Raw genomic sequence first — 20,480 nt, forward strand, 5'->3', positions numbered from 1 at the left:
TGAGAACGTGACGCAAAAAAAAAAAACATATCGCTACAATTTTTTCTGATGAAAAGTTAAAGATTTTTTAATAACAACATGTGTGGACATGACGATAGTGTTTGTCAGCTTAAAATGTGAATAAAAATCGTATTATTCTTCGGCGGATCTGTTTGCTAATTATATGACTGGTTCATATGTTAATAACCGTTAATAACAGATTTTTAAAAGAACTCCCAAATTACTTTAAGGTTCAATTTTCAAGCATGACTGTCTCTAAATTATAGCCTCATCTACCACGATCAAATAATGTATATAATTATTCTCCTTAATCTAGGCTTGAAAGTCAGCGTCATAACCAGAAATCGTACTCTAGTAATATACCGTATTAGATACGATATATCTCCTACGGTGGACAAATGATTTGTAAACGAATTTGCGGCAATTAAGCATTCGTTACTTCCAATCAGAATGTTTCCCAAAGAGCATGGCAAATCCTAAAACTATTCACCGACAAAATTGTACAGGCCTCAAAATATGCGTTTCAATCGGCTCTAAAGATGAAGGGAGACAACTTTGCTAAGAAATCTAAAATAAAAAAAAAATCAACACAAGAACCTATTTTTGAAGGGCCACCCTACATCAATAGCGAAAAATGCCTTAGAACGGTCAATTTTTGAGCTAGGAAAAAACTTTTTTAGTCAAATCAGCTTAAAATTTTCTGATCTTTAACTTTGTAGAACAAACTACATCAATATTCCTTAAAACAAAAAAGTTTTGATGGTTATCTTTTTTACAAAGGGCCACCCTAATTTTCGTTCCGACCAAAAAAATTGTTTTTATAATAGAAACAACTTTGTAGAACATCATTTTTACGTAAAATCGCAATTGTAGGCGTGAGTTCCATCTTTCCTCCTAAAAACCCAATCCGTCCCACTGTGCAGTGCTTAAGATCATATTGAACACTAATTTTTATGTTGTTATGTTGCGGAATTTGATAACTCAGTTTGCTGTCATCTTGGTCGTTTTAACAGTTAAAATATCAAAACCGATAGCACAAAAATGTTCCCATGAAATCAAATTGAGATTTCTTGCTGTCAGTTAAAGCAAATTGAAAACTATTTCTGCTATCATTAAGAGCAAATTGAGAACTCACTGAGATGTCCAAATCTTTGCTTGATTTGGAAAGAATCTAAAGATAAATGCTTTTTTTTATTAACATAGCTTTCATAGATGTTGCAGTAAGCAATTTATTGTGATAAAAAACTATAACATTAAAATAAACTGAAAAATAGCAAAATGAGAACAAAGTTTTATATCAAATATAATCATGATAAATTGATATCAAATTATGATACCAGTTATATGTAAGTGGTTAATTTGTTCTACAAATTTGTTTAACTTCCGGAAATGAAACAGCTTTGCCGTACAAACTAACCAACCATAACTTACCATTTTTGTATAAAAATGAAGATGCATCAAAGCCAAACCTCAATTTTTCAAGAGCACAAATCTAGAGAACCAGACAACCGTTCGCGCTGGTGGTGACCAATGAGTTAAATTTTCAGCACTAACAGTTGTTTAGTTCTTTAGCTTTGTGCTCTTTAAATGTTGAGGTTTGGCTTCGATGTATATTAACCTTAAATTTAAAAATCTCCTTTTTGCTTACTTTTGCCTCTGAGACTCTTTGGAAAATGACTGAAATTGAATGAGGACAGTATACACCAAACTTCAGGTTATTTATAGTTCGCCATCCATCTGATTCGGACTACCAGAAGCTGAGATACAGATCCCTAAACTTGAGCATTTTGTATGGTAAAACAGCATTTGGTTTCTAACTTTCGTCACTGACTGTATCTGTATAAATCAAACTGTTTGAAAATGCGGTTTACGGGAATAATAAGTAGAATGCAGAAATGATTTGTTCATTCAAACATAAAAAAAACAAAGCATAAATAAAAATCAGAGGGGGTTGTGTACAAGACACGACCGCATGACGTTAACTATGCCAAGTGATTTTTTGCATTTGAATTTTAGTCGATTTTCATAGTTGTAGCCTTCCTTTAGTTCAAACTCTAACATAATATCGTGACGGTCCCAACATTTTAGATTTTTAATTGACACCCATATATTGCCGTAAGATGCAGTTAACATCAAAATAAGAATGAGCGAATAAGCTGAAAATGGTCTGCTTTAAAAGTGCGCTTCCCAACCCAAAAGAATCGTGGAAGACAATATGAACGAGTTTGGTTGCGTAAGAAAGGGGTCGACATTTTCCCAATTTTCGACAGTCTATCGTCAAAAATCAAAAGTTTTCTCCATTCGAGTAAAATTTTGTATAAATTTCCGACCGATTGGTGGGAAAATATTGAAAATCTATCGTTAAATGGTTGAGTTATTACCATTCAAAATCTTACATAATTTCGTGACGGTCGCAACATTTTAAATTTTCAATTGACACACAGTATATTGCCGTAAGACGTAGTTAACGTCAAAAATGTTTTTACATTCTTGAGATCATAATTGATCCATGAAAAGATAAAGGAGTGAACTATTTTTTTCATACTACGATACATTTTTCGACTTTTGGCCTATGGGCGCTACCTCTGTGCATCTTTGGCCTACATGAAATGGGATCGAGGAGATGGGTGTTTTAGGTGATACAAACATCCAAACGAGTCGAGTCACACATGTAAACAACCGTCATTCAGTCGGCAGCAGAGGCCCTTCGGCTTCCAGAAGGCACAGGCAACCAGACTTTTTCGGGCCGATTTTGTACGTTCTATATCGTCGTATCTTCTTCCTTACCAGTCGAGGAGAGTTGGATATGGTGTAACAAATCACTCCTCGTTCCCTTTTGCGAAGGGATTCGAGACATTATGGTTGGTGTACGTGCATGTGGCGAGATCCGTCCGTTCGTTTGTTCGTTCGTCGTGCAAGTTATGCTCTTTTATGTTGCTATGTTGCATTTCTCGTGCTTCCGCCAGCTATGGAGCAGAAGGGAGTCTCAGTCGGTAGCTCTTCTTTTTTGTGGCATGAATGATTATGCGGCGTTTTGGGCGATTTTTTTCTTATCCCATTCTCGATGGATTGATGATGTTTTTCCATAGGATGCTGCTTTGTTCATTGAAGGGTGTATGTGGGAACGATGGGATTACGTTTTTCAGATCCCACTTGTATGTGTGTTTTTGAGGGTGATTATGGGTTTACATACAAGATCATTAAGGTATTTCTAAGCATTTGAATTCTGTTTGAGACGTGGATGTGAACAAAAAAGTAACCATTTTTTCCTAACAAATGGTAAAACGAATTATGAAGGTATAAGCAAACATTCCATTAAACACAAAAAAATGCCTAAACAGCACACCTTTCATACTCATTTATCCCTTTCACTTTCTTTCATACACAACGCCAGGAAAACTACCATCAGCGTTGACCGTAGACATCATCGTGGCAGAAACAGCAAATTCCATTCTCATACAAACCAACATTGCAGAATCTTCCTGTTTTCGAATCAACTCATACGGGCGGATGTACGCTGACACGTACGTTGAGGAAAGTAAGATGTGGAAGCTTAATTGTATTAATAGATAGATTGCAAAATAGAACAATGTAGAAGGACAAGCTAATAAATGAAGAAGAACTTTTTTTTATAATCAATCGATTCGTGACGAAGAATATATAATATTTCAGCTTTCAAATTTTTCACCAGTTACCATTCTTATGTTACCCACAAAATCATTTCTAAGCTTCATTGCTGACAAGCACATTTACATGATGATTGGTTCTTAACTAGTATACTAATAAACTATCACACAATAAATTCATTGAAAAATTTAAGGGTTACACAAAAAAAACCTACCAGAAATTCTGTGAATCTCTTAGAATTTCTTCGAATGGAGAACTTCATAAATTTCTGGATAAATTATGTAGCTTCAAGAATTTCCCAAGAATTCTCGCATACATTTTAAACTTTAAAGTTTTCTAGAGACACCTGCAAAGCTTCATCTAGAATTTTCTTAAATAAACAACAAGCAAACCAATTCCGATCTTTGACAAAAAAATATATTTGTAGGAAATCCATCTAAAAATTTACAGCATTTGTTCCAAGATATACTTCACAAGTGTTCCTCAATAAGATTCTTTAAAAATTTCAATAATTTCTGCTCGCTTCCAGCAAATTCTCAAGGGTCACTGAAGAAATCGTTTGGAATCTTCAAAAACTTATCAAATAATCTTACCAAAGGATGTTTCAAAAATTTGTTCTGGGATTTTGCATCAAACCACTATGGATCATATTATATGTTTTTCATACATTTTGAGGCTCACAGCTTTTTCAAAAAGAATGTTTAGGCAAACTGAAGCAAGAGGACACGACATGTTTTTTGTTTCAAAATTTTCATTTTGTTTTTAAATTCTCGTATGTGCTTCCAACTGTTTGATATTATAGATGGATGCTCGATTTTGTTTTTCAACTTAAAACTGTACTTGAAAATTGGGTGTTTGCCAGCTATTTGAATAACTGTGTGGCGCAAACACGATTTTTGTTCGATTATTATGAGATTTTCGATATACATACCCGAATTAATGATCTTCCAAAATGTTGACGGATATTAGAAAGGGTTCTTGGACAATTACTGGCAAACTGTTTACCATTAGCAAGTTAGCAAGTCATGTTGGGATGTTCCTTAGAAGCTTCATTCAACCATCAAGTTCTTAATAATCAGAAAAACCGTTTGATTGCAAAAAAAAATAGTTCCAAGTTCCTTCATCTCTAGGAGTCGGTGGGATGTTTGTATAACTTGAGAGGGGCAGAAATTCCAAAAAAGTTGGTAAACCTTGCACTTAATTAAACATGTGATCGATTTTTTTCCAAGAATTTCTAAAAGGACTTATGGTGTTGTTTTTTTTTATTTGTTGGATACACTGCTGAAAAAATCTCTGACGCAAAAAAAATCGGTCGTAAAAAATAAGTTTATGATAATATTTTTGAAAAATTTCACGTGTAGATGTGGAAATACATATTCAAGATATTTGGCAGAGTTGAAACATGGATTGAGAATCTTTCAAAAATTCCTGTTATAGATTGCAACACTGCTTGATTGTTATCAACATTCAATGTTCACCAATCTTAAAGTAAGTATTTCATGCAGTATTGTTATCTGTAGATGCACAAATTTTCGTGTAGCTGGCAACACTGTTTAAGAAGAATTAAATAAAATACAAAATCCTCAAATTTTAAAATGATACGAATGAATGTTAGCTTGGTTGGCATATATTTTCACTTTAATCCAATTTTGGGTCAAAAATAATATGGCAGCTAAAGTAGAATCGATTAAAGGCAAAATATTAAATTTTCTGCAGTTTACTTCAACCAAATCTTAACCTTCATCCAGCCAACATACTTTTGACACGTTGAAAACGTGCTAACATGTGCACAACTTCTTTGTTTCTGGATTATTTTTCGCTAGTTTGTGCAGTAACAAGTTTCCTTCAATATTCTATATGTTAAAATTGTGATGAGCTAGAAAGTGGGTGTCTTCGGAAAAGTTTTAAAGCAGGCAGTAATAAATAAAATCATCACCAACTTACTATATATGCACAAAAACGAAAAGCATATGCTAAATGGCGCTAGTTACAATATTTTCTATTTCAATTTTCTTCATCGAGAAACTTAATATCTTCGGCGAAGTTTTTCAGCAAGACAAGGTATATCTAGCGGTGAAAAATCTGATTGTAAGTTCATCTGCTGGTAGGATGTTGGTATGTTAAGATGTTTGGTATCCTATGATTCTGATAAATTCTTAATATTTTATTTCAAATAGACTGCCGGCTACGCTAAATTATTATTATTATTATTATATTTATTTAAGAGTTTTTCAGCCCTAGGCTGGCTTATCTCAAATAGGAAGGGGCTACCTTTGCGTTTCGATTATTTATGGAACTAACTTTTCATCCAAATCCAGTAAATAAATGTTGTCGATATCGAGTAGGGAAACATCAATTTATGAAAGTTTTTAACTATTCGTAACTCAAACAAATTTTCAACAAGACAAACCGTCGCTTATAACGCTTTGCCTAAAAGACAGACATTCCAGTTCATCAAGAATCGAGGTACAGACAATTGATGAATGAATTATCAATAAGACATTTCACTGTCAGATAACTTTTGATCTGTTGAACAACTTTGTCGAGAAAACCAACATTCTAACTTTTCCGAATCTCAAGATATTGAAAATTTAAGAAAATTTGTTACTAGCAGACACCAAACTTCTAATTCTTCTGGATAGCGCCACCCAGAGGACAAATTCCGAATAAGGTTAGGTATTGTTAGATAGCCATTGATCCGCTTAACAACTTTGTCGAAGATAACAACCTTCCAGCTCATTCGGATCTTGAGATATAGAAGAATGAAGAAAATTTGTTACTAGCACAATCTAGCGAATAAATTCCCAATTAGGTTTGTTACTGCCAGATAGCCCCTGAACTGCTGAACAACTTTGCTGAAGAATAGATGATTTCACAAACTTAGGTACCCAAGACAATCCGGAATAACCCCCGAACCACTTGGATCATATTCCCAAGTTCTCCAGACCATTAACTAAAAGAGTTTTTTGTTTCAGTTCTGAAAGTTTCAACAAAATCTAGCGAGAAACAAAAAAGTTTTTGCAGTGTGTTTTCAGCGTATGAAAAGTATATTGGCTGGATGAAGGTTAAGCAAACCTGAAATATGCATTTTGCGTTATCTATTGCGTTCGGGAAAGTGAAAGGCGATCATTTACGATAGTAGCAACACTGGTAATATAAAACGAATAAGGTATAGTGGGGAAGTGTATCAGTGGGGTAAATGGATCATTTGTCAATATTAAGCATGAATACTCGAATATGTTGAATGTTTTCGCACCATTGCTTCGTTTTAGGTTATATTCTTACGTCCACACTGATACCATTGCAAAACTGGTACTACACGTACACTAACACAAGCAAACTTGTTAGCTGCAAAAAATAATTAATTTCAAAATTGTTTTCCATCAATCAAAAATTCATTGTATCTCTGTCTAAAATCGAATTCTATTAGTTTTTACAACACATGGTGAGCATTTCAGTTCTAATTCAATGAATCACAATGAAAAATATGTGATTTTTATAAATAAATACAGATATATTGTACATGGTACACTTACCCCTACTTTTCAATGGGATGGGGTAAGTGGATCAAGTAATATTATCATTTATTGGCAGACTGCTTACGAGAATTTTAATAAATTGTAATATTCCCAAATGTTGTTTTCCTTTATTTTTTTTCACTTCCAGCTTAAATTTGTCAAATTGACCATAGAGAATTAAAATTAATCTACCTAAAGGTTTTTTGATCTTTCTGGTACAAAAAAAATATAAAATAATAATAATTTTAAAACTCACACGAAACTTTTTGTGGTTTATCTAGGCTGACTTGCAAAAGAGCAAAATAAACTATTTCTTCAATTGAAAGTTTATTATAGTACCTTATTCGACCATATAAATTATTGTAGGTAGATGATACAAACATATTCATGAATAGAATAAAAAGATTTCAGTTTGTTATTCAAAAATAAATGTAACTAATATTTTCAAACTACGAGTGTTTTTCGAAAACACCGTTGGGAACAATCCTACAATACTTGTGCATAAATGGATGAATTTTCTCCAAATTATTGTAGTTACAATGTTTTTTTGTTGTGCGAATCAGTGTAAACTAATGTATACATAATTTTAAATATATTTTGATTAAATAAAGATACTTTTTAATTTTCAATTATTTAAATGCACCATTACTAGTACTATTAATAAGAACGAGAGTAATATCATTCTTACTATACATAATTACATTACATTTGTTTTGAGAACAGATTTTTTTCCTTTGGTGATCCACTTACCCCACCATAGTGAGGCAAGTGGATCATTTGGCGCAATGTTTTAAGTCCCTTATTTGCAATACATAACAATCAGAAAAATCGAAATAATCGACGATTTGAAGTATATAAATCTCTCATTTATTATCCACAGAAAAAAGTTTGAATTACATTATTCACTTTAGCTGTACATAACAATGAAGTTGACTATTGATTTTTCTGTATCCACTTACCCCACGGTACCTTAAGCCAAACACAGTTAGGTCTCCTACAAAACACATGGCTGAAGATCGTTTTAGTACCTAGCGATTTAATCAATATTGGTATGTTGTTGAATATCATGTATGCATTGAAAGAAAGCACAGTACTCTCTTCGGGGAAGTATAGTACTCAATATGTACAATCTACCTTTAAGAGTTGAGGCTAACCCTTGTTGAGTACTTGGCCGGTAGGGGCTCTGCTCGTTATTGCTTTTCTAGATAAGATTATATAAAGATTATGGAATTTGCATGCAGCTTTTGTAACAAAGGTCCAGATGATTTGGAAAGTTTGCGTTTTTCACTACCAGAATGAACAAGGAATTTTTGTCAAGAAATTGTGTAGCACTTGAGCTACTGAACAGTTTTGTCGAAGACGCCATCTCTCTAAGTGGATCTTAAGATATCTGCAAACTAAAATTTGATGCTCTCTAGTGTCACCTGGTGGCGAAATATCGAATTTTATGGCCCAAATAATGATAGCCATTGAGCTACTAAACAAATTTGCTGAATATGCCATCTTTATAAGTGGTGAAGATACTAAGATATCCGCAAAACAAAAGTTTGATGCTGACTAGCAAAATTCCGATAATGCTAAACCACTAAGCCCAAGACGCTATCTCTCTAAGTCAGTGGTACCCAGTGTGAGGAAATTCGTTCCACTGGGGAAATTTCCAGGTCTATGAGGGCGAAAATTTGTGAAACTGAATTCGGTGGGAGGAGGGGTGAAAAAGCTAGAAAGGGGCGTAACTTTCAGTACGTAAGCAATTGAAAACAACGACTCGTAGTGTTTGAAGGGCACTCCCAGCCTATTAGAATTTTATGTATTAATCTCACTACAACCAAGAATTTAATTATCTATACCCTCTCAAAAATGCTCATTTATTGACTCAATAATGAATAATACACTTAACTTGACAATTTTCAGTTATGTGAATTTCAAAAATAATCGATAGTTGAGATTTTTTCCAAAACTTAACGTGACTTTAAATGATTGAAAGTGTTTTGGAAGTACAAAATATGTTATAATTTAAAGCTTATTTACAATTTTATTTATCCCAGCCACTTTGTTTCTTTTTTAATTTACGAACTCATTTCGTCTCACGCACTAAAGCTCTAAAAATATGTAATGTATTTACGAAAGATTCATATGTTATGTTTCAATGATCGTGCTCAATACGAATTAAACGAATTTCGAATGCAAACTGCTTGGTACACTGAAATCTCAATTTACGAAGACTTTCTTTCGTATATTCAATTTAATTGAAGTGAAAAAATTAAATGGGAAATTATGTATTGGAATCATGAGTTTCGTGGAAATAATCTTCTTTGTTTTCAGCTTATGCTATGTAGTTTGATCCAGTAGTGGTAAATCTATGATTAATTATGAGCAATTCTTGCTGAAACCAGGCCGCCATCGGCACCCATCGTAAGAATTTCAATTTTATGTCACTAGTTATGATCGCTAGTTTTCGATAAAACTTAAGGTTTTCTCAAATTGATGGACCCCTCGTACGCCAGCTAGCTAAACAGTTTGCGAAAAAGCCGATTTTTTTATAAATCTTGGGTATTTCTACACGTGATATGTCTCATATTTCGCTTGGAACACATAGCAAACTTAGTGGCATCGTATAGAGAAAGGATATAGCTTTCATTTAAAGTTAAAAAAATTGACGGCCTTTTTGAATTTGACCGCCATCTTGAATTTTGTAAGAAAAATAGTGTTTTCACCATTAGCGCACCGCTCGTTTTGAATTCTGAGATCACCATTAGAAAGCTGAAGAAAAATTGCGTAAGATAGGCTACAGAAACTAGGTGAGCAACGGTATTTATTCTATGAAATGAACGATTTTCTAAAACATGTTCTACGATTTTGACGTATGTGGCGACTGCAATCAATGCAAACATCATTGTCTGTACAACAAAGATACAAGTTTTCAATCGTTGGTGTATTTTTCGAGTCATATGAAGAATAGAAGTATTATTTTGAGTGATTAAATCTGGCAGCCATCTTGGATTTTGACGCCCTCTTGATTTTGACTAGTAGAATGGGGTCTATTTTGCAATTCGAGCGAATTCACATGACTCGTCTCTAGTCATTGTCGATCAAAGTATGCATGCATATTTCAGATGTCACCCGTTCACTCCCATAGTAATCTAGTCACATAGAGTGATAACTGTCGATAAACTCGAGTGACGGAGCCAAGTCGAGCGAAATTTTTGGTCGACAATGACTCCAGTCGAGTCGTTTTTGATAGACTCGACTTATAAAATAAGGCCCTTACAATCGTTGATACTCTCTTATTCTGATAATGAAGCAGAAGTGAATATGTTCCATTTTCTGTGCTATGTTTGCAGCCAAAGGGGTGATTGATGAACCAAAAAATTATAATAAGGTTGTTTAAGGATGCATTACCAGAAAACATTGAAGTTATTACTAATTTTAAGCAGGACATAATTCACCCGAATGTCTCAATATCGGTGTGCTCTATGAGAGTTGCTGCTCTTGAATACTCTTTCGTACCAAATGAGAGAGCTTGTTGATATTCACATTGATAGGGCTCTCCGATTGCGATGTGCCCCGAACTGTTATGGTTCACGAATTGTAACACTCTTTGAATATTGTTTAATCGACTTATTTGGATCAAAATCCAATCACTGGCCGATATATTCTTTTTTGGACTCTTGATAACTGCAAGATTCAAGGAAAAATTGGATTTTAGACACAATTCGAGCTATTCCTGAGCTAATAAACACAGTTCACACCTCATTAATTAATGATTGTCATTCGATTGTTGGCCATATAGAAAAGCAGACAAAAGGCCCGTGATTTTAGTTGTTGGTTGTAAGAACCTAAGAGCTTAAATTTTAACAACGAATTCACAATTTGCGGGCCACTTGACATCACAATCCAAAATCTGTTTGCGGGCCGCACAAAACGCTCTCGAGGGCCGCATGTGGCCCGCGGGCCGCAGTTTGGTGACCACTGCTCTAAATCGTCCGTGCATGATAAAAAATCATCGAAATTTGTTTTTTCTCGATAAAAGGCACGGTGTTCATTTTACCACACCTGTTCATTTTACTACCCCTTCCCCTACAGTGACATAAACTCATATTCTTGCAGGGCACTATGGAATATTATTCCATTGGAATAACAAAAAAGTATTGGGTTTGTGTTTAAAATTGATCCAATTTTATATTTGTACATCTACAAAAAACTTAAACATGCTACAATTAAAACTACATTTGAATGCGCTATATGATTGCTCAAGTTGTTGAGATGTGGTGTAGCACATCTGCGTTGTTCAGATGTAATGCAGTACATTTGGACAAGTTATAAACAGATATATTCGAAACTTCAGTAAATTTATGAAAAATACCATATTTTTAATGTTTTTTTTTTCTATAAAATCCTATACATCTAACAGCATCGCATTTTCTTTAAATTATTTTCTTGAGTTATTGAGTATTGCGAATACTGAATAAGTTTCATATACTTATAACCAGTTTTAGAGTAGTTACGTGTGGATATCGACATCTTATAGTATATTAACATTGTTTGTGAAACATTTATAACAAATCCGCAACCAAAAAAATAATCGATGTTTCTCAGTTTGACTTTTAAATGGACATCTATAACACAAAGTTAATGTTCGTATTGAAACAAAGGCTAATTATTAATTTTATTTCACATTTAACTACCAAACATTCAAATCAAGATTAATAGTAAACATGTTACATCCGTAATCGCAACATATTCACCATAAATTGTATAAGTATATCAATGCTCACAACGCATACGATTTACAGTATTGGACAAAACATTTGCAACTTTTTCGATTTTCCATACAAAATGACCAACTTTGGTGAGCTATATCTCAGTTATTTATGAACCGATTTGAATGAAATTTTGACATAACATCAGATATAACTTGAAATTCAACATATATTTTTAAATGTTTAAAAGCAGTAACGGTTTGACTGAAGTTAATTTTTTGACGATTTACATAACAAATTGAAGGAATAGCTTCAGCAAAGTTGAAGATTTCAACTAGATGAATAAGTTTGCTGAAGCTAGTTTTTATGTAAGGCTATAAGATTTCATGATAAATACTTTTGAATTTTTCGTCAAAAATAACACTTCAGTTAAAACCATTATTACTTATAAACTCGTAACAAGTTACATCTGATGTTCTGTGAAAATTTCATTCGAATCGGTCTAAAAATATGTGTAACCTATCCGTGGATACCCTGGGCCATTTTCCAACAAATTTTCCCGTTTAAATCAAAATATCAACTCAATTCGCAATTCATTTGAAAAAAAATAGAACTGTTTCATATTTGCATCAACCGTTTGTACATAGAAAACTTTATTTATCTATATAAATAAAAATGGAGGTGTTGGTATGTCACGAAATGGCTTGAGAAAAGGCTGTCGAATTTTGACAATTCTCTCAGAAATTGAAGCCGTCAGAAATTTTACACATGTAAACAAGAACTATTTTCAAATTTTTGGACTAAACAGCAAAAATTCTATCCGTTTCCTGTTGTTGACCGATTGACTAAACCAGGGGTTTTCAGCCTTTTCGGCTCTCGGAGCACTTTTTGAAATAAATTTGTTAGCCACTCCGTTTGAAATCCGGATTTTTTACACACTTATAAAAAAATTCATGTAGTAAGATTTATGTTGGTCAATCTTTCATTAATTTTTATTTTATTTTAAACTTGAACTCTAATCTGAAAAGATATATATTTTTTAAAGGGTCAAGCTTTTTTTTAAGTCAGGCCCAAATTTTGCCATTTGGGAATCTAAATGCAACCTTATTTGGTTTCTCGTCATATATTTTGTGGCATGAAAACGGCATTTTTGCTTTGTTTAAAAATTTGGCAACTTTTGTTTTTGATTCAAACATTTTGCAAATGAGTTTGAATGGGTTAACTTCAAGATCAATATTCACGGAAATGTTCATAATTTTGATAAAATGTCAATATTTCGATTATGACTAAAGTTGCATGTACCTCAGATTTTTTTACGAAAAGGATCCCTACAAAACATTCACACTCTAAAAGTTTCAAAATATTCAGTCGTGGAAATTGGATTTCTTCTACTCAATACTAAATTTAAAAAAAATCTAATTTTGCAACTAAAACTTTTCGTCGACATAATATTTTTCAGCCTTCGAGTTACAAAACCTTAGACCTAATGCTGAACGTTTCTGTAAAAATGTCCGAGATACATGAAAGTTCGATAATGGTCGAAATTTGTATTGTACTTCTTCATCCATCATAAGTTTGAAAACATTATAAAGTGAAAATAAATTTAAACCACCTCTAGAATTGCGATATTTTTTTTACCCTTCTAAATTAAAATCACCTCTAAAGCAAATGTAGAGAACAAAGCAGTCTTAATTGAAAATGAGATCGATTGGTCGCAATCAACGAGCTGTGTGCAATCGGTTGTTTTGTTCTCTAAATTTGAACTACCGAAAATTCTTAATATGGCTTGGTTTGGTATAATTGAAAGCGTATTTAAAAGCAAAAAGTAGAAATATTTCAAAGCATTGGTACAAATTTTCAAAACTGTCGCGGAGCACCTGCCAAGGCTTCGCGATGCACAATATGAAAACCGCTGGTGACCAAACTATGCGCGGGCATATTAAACTAACAGTTTCAGTGTAAACTTTGAGGGCCCAAAATGTATTGGAGTGTCCAAAATAGTAAAAAAAAGCTTCCATAATTGAACTACTGTCGACGTATTTTGAACTATATATGACCGTGGGAACATTTTTGTTTCACAGAGGAAGTTTTTCTCTACATTTTGGATGTTGACTATGTGAATAATTGATTGATACAAAAACCCAAAGTCACTTCTATTGAGGGTCTAAAATGCGATCGTTAACCTATCATTTAAGAAACTAATTCATCAACAAAAATAAACTTTGGATTTATGTTTTCAGCAAAAATAAAAAGATTAAGATTTTAAGTTGAATTTTCCATAATATTACTTGAGTTTTATATATGTTCACCTATGAATTGTTCAGATGTACTCTACTACATCTGTACAACGTAATGAAGGACTGAAGCAATCATATAGAGTATTACAATTAAGTTTTGAATGAAGTATGTTTGAATGTTGATAATTGCACGAATATGAAATTTGGGTCAATTTTGGACACAAATTCAATACTTTTCAATTATTTCAAAAATAGAAGTAAATGAAAACTGCCTATGTTTGTCGTATGACACCTATGACCTTCAAGCTTCATAAATTGATTTAAATTCATTATATCATTTGATAGTCTTTTTACTAACTTGATGTGCAAACAGTTCCCTGTACATAGTATGAAATTGTTTCGTTGCATGAAACAACGAATGATTTCGTAATTCAAACGCCTAATGCCAAATGCATATATGCATTATATACGTACTATATTGGCTCTGTATGTACATTTAGGGCTTCTTTAAAGATATTCAATTATTCTACATTGTGAGTGTTTGCATGTAGTTATAAAAAGTAGCAAAAGGTATAAATTGTAACGAGTCAAATGTTGTAACATCTAGCCTATAACTCACTAGATATAACCTAGTGTGCAACATTCTACCATGAGGTCGGGCAGCACAAAAAAAAAACATTATGAAGTGTGTGTTGCAGGGGGCCGGCATGATGGCCATATTTTGTTGCCTCTTATCGAACGCAAGCAGTGCTCACCAATACTATTACGCTATAAGCAATGTAGCTGGTGTAAATATGGGAAAACGAACCTAGGAACACAAAATCTACGTATATTGTTCGTTATTATTTCCATTCCAAGGTAAGTTTCATTTGTATTATCGTGAAAAGCACAATGAAGTGTTGTTTTCCTTCTTGCGGTGTCGATTTTCATAATCAGAAGAACAATTATCACGATGATAACATTTCGCATTATAAGTTTCCAACACATACCGATGCGAGGGATCGATGGCTAAATGCTATTGCAAACGCGGATAAAACCACTTATAAGAAAACCGAAAACTTGCAATGCATATTCTCACATACCAGCTTTGCGCAGTTTTTGACTTGTTTGGCGCATTTTGTCCCATTTTCACTCATACGGAAGGTAAACATTCAACAAATATATGAGTGTGCGTGAGAATTGAAACTGGAGTATAAATTTATGCTCCCGATAAGAAGGCACAACAAGACCTGTCAAATACCATATTGAAAAACTATGATGTCATCCCTCTGGTGTGTTGCGAAAACAATGCCATAAGCCTAATTTTTATATAATCTCGTCCAAAGTTCGTTTCATTAGTGCTATGACCCAGTTCACAAAAGTTCACGTCCGTTGAACAACACAACGGCGCCGTGGCTTAGTTGGTTAAAGCGCCTGTCTAGTAAACAGGAGATCGTGAGTTCGAATCTCGCCGGAGCCTCATCTCGATCAGTTAAGATCGCGAGGTAACTTTTTGACCCAATCAAGTTCGTTATCTTCTATGAACACTTGAACAGCCCCTAGCAGTGCGAACACGAACGCTTCGAACGAAAACAGCTAAATGAGATAATGAGGTTTTTCGTTTTGTAGCGCGTTGTTTTTGAGCGAACGCAGCGCATTCCGTCGTACTCAACTAAAAATAACCACAGCTGAGGTGTCCGAGCGGTTAAGGAGATGGACTTGAAATCCATTGGGTTATACCCGCGCAGGTTCGAATCCTGTCCTCAGCGAGTGACTGAGTCACTATTTTGTTTGGTTGTTTACCTCATTAAAAGTGTCGACCCAACAACAAGTTCAAGGAAAATCTATTAGAGTGCGCACATTTCCAACACCCTTAGCCCGCTCATACTGTAGTGCCGCTTCTAAGGTCAAAAGTCGTTGAACTTCCACTTTAGAGTCTCACCCTCCTCCCGTCGCACTCTGGAAGAGCCGGTAGGTAATTGACAGGAACGACGAGGAAGCACAACATCATGACAAACCATTTGACAGCGGTGTGACAATAATGTCCATGCCAACGCTGTGATATCGTCGATTCGTTGCCACCGCGTCGTGATTTCCTGTGCCAACAACAAAGCGTCATCTATCCATCCATCCATCCGTCGTCATCATCTTCATCGAATTCGAAGGAATATCCGTTTGGGAAGACAAGTGGTATCGAATAACGTCTTCCTCCACGAAGCGTCGTCGTTTGATGGCGTCCATCACTCCCCGAGAGGCTCAAATGTAGCGCAGAATACATTAGTGTGATGACAGCCACGTGTCCGCTTTTCTTTTTGGCGCCTCTTTCCGGATCGAATGCGATGATCACCCTCCGGGCTTAGGAAAATACCACTCCTGACATCATGATTATTTAAGTCTATTAGCCCCGTAACTATGGGTGATTTTGTGACGTAGTCAATCGAATAAATGTAATGTAAATTATCGCCCGCTGAAAACCGTTCCTCATAGGCGAATTAAGGGTGTGTGATATTTGGAATAACTGCATTCAATATCCTGGAAACAAAAAATTGTGAAAACCCACGGAATCCAATAGGGAAAATTATTTCGATTTGTTAAATTTGAAAAATAAGTTGAAAATATAACAGGAAAAACTAGACAGAAATTTGCGAAACATCAAACTAAACTGCTGATAAATATCTAAAGTGGTTTTGATAAGTGTAGAATGAATCAATTATTCCATTGTTTGTATTTGCATGGTGGAGGTAGAAGCTTTTCTTTGACTTTTTTGTATAAATGAACGATTTCGGAATAGCCCAATGACTTAACAATAATACCACCTCTTTTTTCTGCTAGATCTAAATCGTCGCTGTTAACTACTTGAAACAGAATTATCCATAGTGTAAATAAATCATATGTATATCTTATTCTAGTTTAACAAATATAAAGAAGTAACTAACAATATCACAATGAACGATGAAAATACAACAAAATAAAACATCATTTTTCGTCAACAAATGAAAGAAACACGGTTTTAAACTTTCTCCAGATCGTTTGCGGGAAAGGTGAAAGTCTAAAACAGAAGCGACCCTGTTAAACACTCGTTTTGTGCCAATATAGGCGCTCTGTTGCCAAAGTTTGTTCTCCGGAAAGGAAGTCGAAGCACCGTATTGTTTCGTAATAATCTTGGGCGGACATTCAAATCGAGTGACTGCAGAAGTACAGGACAGTTGATTCTCCCCCGCAATGTGCCCGCTACAACCATAGCTCGTGCGATATCCCTACGTAGCTGAAGAGTCTCGAGATCAATTAGTTGGCACCGACTTCTGTAACTCGGCAACCGAAGTGGCAAACCGCCATGGAAGCTGACGGAGAGCAGAATGGACCGATGCACGAATTCACTATCTGACGTTTGAGCGGTGCCGTGTTATTTACGTGACCATGACAACCAGTGAATTCTGCACCGCTCAAATGTCAAATTAGTGAACTCGTGCATTGGTCCATAGAGCAGTGCTGCACAGTGCGTTGCTCCATAGACAAAAATCAAATTTCAAGTTATTTTATTCTGCGATTATAAGTATCCACAAGTGTTTATAGATAGCATCCGCTATTGAAACAAGTATTTATAAGACATACAAAGCACTAAAACTACTACAACAAGCTTCGAAAGCATCCATTGTCGGAGTAGCAGAAAAACTAAATTTTGTCGCATGTTTTCAGCAATCCTTTCAACTAGTACGGAGAGTTTTGAAACCAATGTATTTAATCAAAATCCAAAAGAGAACATGGCTGGAGATTAATAAAGTATATTTGATAGGATAATAACACCAATTTTAACTTTGAATATGAGAAATCGACACGTCGAGTTGGTTATGAAATCAAACTTATGAAATACTAACATGCAACTTTGATAATCGATTCAAAAAAAGTTCCACCGAGTTCCACCCTAAATCACTCACAGACATGTTTTATAGAGTGTCATGTAAAAGGTCTGAAAGATACAGCTGCAACTCCCTGCAACTCTTCGAGATTTTTGTCTATTTTTAGGGGTAATCCCGTAACCAGCACAAGTATGAAAATGAGTTGTTTGTGATGGAAAATCCGAAAATCTTGCAACACTATGTGGCCTCGGCTCAACCAGACATTACACCAGAGCAAGTTTATGCTTAAAATAATATATTTCAAATGTAGTTTACAAGATTTTAATCAAATTTCATATAAAAAACTGATTTTTTGCATAAAAGCGTATAAGCCACTTTTGCAGCTACGAGTGATAAGAGACATATTTGCAAATAACTTCTTACATCATTATGAGCAATAAAAGTACAAATGGCATGGTTTTTCTTGGAAAAAATATGAATTGGCACTTGGGACAGTTTTGCGATTATGCGTATAGTATATGTCATTTATGCAAATTGTAGCTCTTTTGACCAGAAACAACTTTCCCTTCAATACCAAGGTGCTCAAATGGCTTAATCTTCTAGTTTCGATTTTTGTCCCGCAGCTCCATACATTCAACGCACTGTGATGCTGTATTGATTCAATCCTGTCAGAGCCGTTCTGGTAATGGATCAATGCACGAGTTCACTATTTGACGTTTGAGCGGTGCCGTGTTATTTACGTGACCATGGGAACGAGTGAATTTGGCACCGCTCAAACGTCAGATTAGTGAACTCGTGCATTGGTCCATAGGGATTCCAAACTACACGGCAGTATTCAAGTGTTGATCGAACCAGCGAGCAGTACAGCGACTTCAGACAATATACGCTAGTAAAACCTTTGGCAACGCGAAATATGAAGCCCAATGTCCTCGATGCCTTCGCAACTACGTACGACACATGGTACTTAAAAGTGAGTTGTGGATCAAGAATCACTCCAAGATCTTTCACACTGTCAACGCGTTGAATCACAGTGTTGAAGAGTTCGTACCGGAAAACTACAGGTCTACGAATACGGACAAAAGAAATCACAGAACATTTTCTGGGATTAACGGTCCTTCGATTCAGGGTGCACCAGCTGGCAAATGCATGAAGACCCTGCTGAAGGCACATTGCGACCTAGTCCAAATGAATTCGTCGATAGCTCTTTAAATCATCTGCGAAGGATAACCGAGGCCCCTTGAGAGTGTAGAGAACATCGTTGAAATATATCAAAAATATTAACGGTCCCAAGTGGCTGCCTTGACGAATTCCGGATGTAGCTAGAAATCCATTGGATTGAAAACCTTCAATGGTAACCGTAAGTTTACGTCCAATGAGGTACGAATGGAGCCAGCGTAGCATGTTGCCGCTAATGCCAAACCTTTCCAATTTAGCTGTTGCGATAGCATGGTCAATCTTATCGAAATCAGCTGTCAAGACGGTATAGATAGCTTCCGTTTGCGCTCCCTCTGCGAAACTGTCAGCAATGTGCGACGTTAGGCATATTAGGTTGGTGGCTGTCGATCTACCCGAGATGAATTCGTGTTGATCGTCGCTTAGATGATTCTTACAATGAGTCATCAGTGGGTCCACTACCACGAGCTCGAACAGTTTGGAGATCACACACAAAGATGAGATCCCTCGGTAATTATTGACGTCTTTGGGGATTTTATTTTTATTTCCGTACAAAGTGGGCCGAAGGGTCTCAGATTTTCATGAAACTTTTTCCACAGGCAGGGCTCATCAATATATGAATAAAAAAAATTGAGAAAAATTCAGGGTCGCTTATTTTCCCGGAAAACTCAGCTAATTTTTTTTGTTCTCCTATGACACTACTTACATTAAAAAATCATAACTCAAGAACAAAGCATCGTAGAAACAAAGTTTTTTTTTATGAAAATGAAAACAAATTTTCTCAGGAATGAAAAAAAATATTAACTGGAAAAAGTTTTCCACAAAATTTTCTACCGTTGAGAATATTCGTAAAGAAAAGCCGGAAAAACTATGCTCCAACTCGTGGAAAATTTTCAAAAAAATATTTTTGAGGAGATAATTTTATAAGCTTTAATCGCTAAAATTTTTGAAATGTACTTTTTTTTTGTTTTTGAGTTATGGCCAATTTTGTAGAAAATGTGCAAATGTACTATTTTGAGCCTTTTCTTTTAAAAATCTAAGCATCGTAGAAACAAAGTTTTTTTTTATGAAAATGAAAGCAAATTTTCTCAGGAATAAAAAAATATATTAACCGGGAACAGTTTTCCACAAAATTTTCCACCGTTGAGAAAATTTGTAAATAAAAGCCAGAAAAACTATGTTCCAATTAGTGGAAAACTTTCAAAAATATATTTTTGAGAAGGTTATTTCATAAGCTTTAATCGCTGAAATTTTTAAGATGTACTACTTTTTAATTCCTGCGTTTGGTCATAGTTTTGTGAAAAATGCCCAGATTTCTCGTACAAGTCTTTTCGTTCGAAAATCATAACTGAAGATAAAAGCGTCACAGAAACATTTTTTTTTGTCAAA

The 20,480-nt window shown here is 34.8% G+C and overlaps 2 non-coding genes across 2 annotated transcripts; both read left to right on the top strand.

The window, feature by feature from the left end:
* Positions 1-15,467: 15,467 nt before the first annotated feature.
* Trnat-agu lies at positions 15,468-15,541 on the top strand. Its single transcript has one exon. It is a non-coding gene; the product is annotated as a tRNA-Thr (tRNA).
* Positions 15,542-15,748: 207 nt separating this feature from the next.
* Trnas-uga lies at positions 15,749-15,830 on the top strand. Its single transcript has one exon. It is a non-coding gene; the product is annotated as a tRNA-Ser (tRNA).
* The last annotated feature ends 4,650 nt before the right edge of the window (positions 15,831-20,480 follow it).

Source organism: Aedes aegypti, chromosome 3, assembly GCF_002204515.2.
Source record: "Aedes aegypti strain LVP_AGWG chromosome 3, AaegL5.0 Primary Assembly, whole genome shotgun sequence".
Taxonomy (NCBI): Eukaryota; Metazoa; Arthropoda; class Insecta; order Diptera; family Culicidae; genus Aedes; species Aedes aegypti.